General features: G+C 42.9%; 1 non-coding gene across 1 annotated transcript; it reads left to right on the plus strand.

Moving 5' to 3' along the window:
- The first annotated feature begins 1,588 nt into the window (after positions 1-1,588).
- Positions 1,589-1,693, plus strand: LOC131147347 (small nucleolar RNA R71). Its single transcript, XR_009134736.1, has one exon. It is a non-coding gene; the product is annotated as a small nucleolar RNA R71 (small nucleolar RNA).
- Positions 1,694-2,128: the final 435 nt, after the last annotated feature.

A 2,128-nucleotide genomic window follows, 5' to 3' on the forward strand; every position in this document is an offset into this window, starting at 1 on the left:
TATGAAGTCAATAGCATAGTAATATTCATCAACCTTAACTAAGACATCCTCTATTACAACCTTGGGTTTTTTCATTGACCGATAAAAAAAACTTAATGTTATTGGGGTGGGCTTCAGCTCTCCTAAATTAAATTGCTTGAAAACTGAGTATGGTATGAGGTTCACGTTGGCTCCTAAGTCCAAGAAGGCCTTATGAATTATGTAATCACCGATTACAATGAAATAGTTGGGGCACCAGGGTCTTTTAGATAAGGAGGGAGGTGACCTAAAAGGATTGAGCTTGCATGCTTGGTCAGCTTGACTTTCTTATTCATATGCACCCCTGATTTTCGCTTTTGTGTGCATAGGTCCTTGAGGAATTTGGCTTATGCAAGTATTTTCTTGATGGCGTCTAAAGAGGGATGTTGACCTTAACTTGCCTAAATGTGTCTGATGGATTCAGTAGTGGTCTCCTTTTTAGATTTAATGGTGCATTGAGAGCTGCAGGGTAAGGAGCTGAAGTAATATGGTGGGGGAGTGTTTCATGTTGTGGCAAGGTAGATGCTCCAATGGTTGCCTCTGACTCATGAGAGGGAGGGGTGCTTACTTTTGTAGGTTCAACCCTCTTCTTTTCTTTTCCCTTCTCTTGACTTATTGTCTCCCGGACTCTATTGTTGATATCCGTACCACTCCTAAGTGTGGTTATTGTTTGGGCATGTACTTTATACAATGAAGGGTCTATTGTGGTCTCACATTCTATTCTGCATTGGCTCCGAGGTGTTGTTTGCGGAAGGTTCGACAACTCACCTTTGTTTCTCCCACCAACTAATCTAGTGAGTTGCCCCAAAGTGGCATCCAACTTAGCTATGGATTGCGAATGAGAATGGAGTAATTGCTGCTTCTCGTGACGATCTGCTTCAATTCTTTGTAAGGTTTTCAACACCGTCTCTTGAAAGGAATCATGGCTAGTTTGTTGAAGAGGAAGTCGTTGAAACAATGATTGCTTCTGCATTGCAATATGGGGATCTTGGAAATTTGGATATGGCCGAGGGAATGAAGCACTAAGGTTCTATTAAGGTCTTTGGACTTGAAAGCTTGGAGCTTGTGGCCTCAATGGGAAGTTAGGGCTTTGCTTCCATTCGGAACCAAGGTATTTGAGTCGTAGTTATTTGTCGGTCGATTATACCCATGGTAGGTGGCCTTTATATCCTAATGCACAAGATCAATTTGGGGAGGCACGTGTGGGCAATTGTAGCATGTATGTGCAGGGTTGGAACGGTTTGCACAAACTTTTACACACGCCATCAGCTGTGGTTGTTGTCATAGAGATAAAAACTGATCAAGTTTCTAGGATATTGTGTGTAGAGTGGGGCTTAGGTCATGGCTAGTGGTCAACTCATAGACTCCCTTTGGTTTAGAAGTTGATGGGTTAGGTAGTCTACTGGTGGCAGCCGTGTGCTGTTAAGAGTTTTCAGCTAGATTTTCAAAGATAACCCATGCCTCGTTCTCATGCTTAGTGAGGAAAGTGCCTTTGCACGACGCATCAACCATAGACTTATCTCTCTCAGCTAACCCTTTGTAAAAAGTTTGCACTAATTTCAACTTGGGGACTTGGTGATGTGGGCATTTACGGAGCAGGTCTCTAGAGCGCTCCCAAGTCTCGAAAAAGAGTTCCCCATCCATCTGTGAGAAACTTGTGATGACTCTCCAAAGTTGGTTAGCCTTCCCAATAGGAAAGTACTTTTTAAGAAATTCATGTTGCACAGTGACCCAGTTGGCCATCAAGTTTTGTTCTAAGTACGTTAGCCAATATTTGGCCTTATCCTTTAGAGAGAATGGGAAAAACCTAAGATGGAGAGCATCATCCCAGAAATTTGGTATGCGGATGGTGGAACAAAATGCCAAGAACTCATCTAGATGCTAATAAGGATTTTAAGTAGAGTTCCCATGAAAGTTGGGCAGCATTGAGATGATTGGAGTCTTTATCTCAAATTGTGCTGCCTGAACATTCGGGAATCAGATGTAAGATGGCAATGTGTACGCATTCGGTACAAAATAGTCCCTAAGAGGCCAAAGGTGTTACTCTCCCACCACAGGTAGGTGGGGAGCGTGGGGTTCCACATTTTTTTCAGTGGGAACTGGGAGGTTA

Source organism: Malania oleifera, chromosome 1, assembly GCF_029873635.1.
Source record: "Malania oleifera isolate guangnan ecotype guangnan chromosome 1, ASM2987363v1, whole genome shotgun sequence".
Classification (NCBI taxonomy): domain Eukaryota; kingdom Viridiplantae; phylum Streptophyta; class Magnoliopsida; order Santalales; family Ximeniaceae; genus Malania; species Malania oleifera.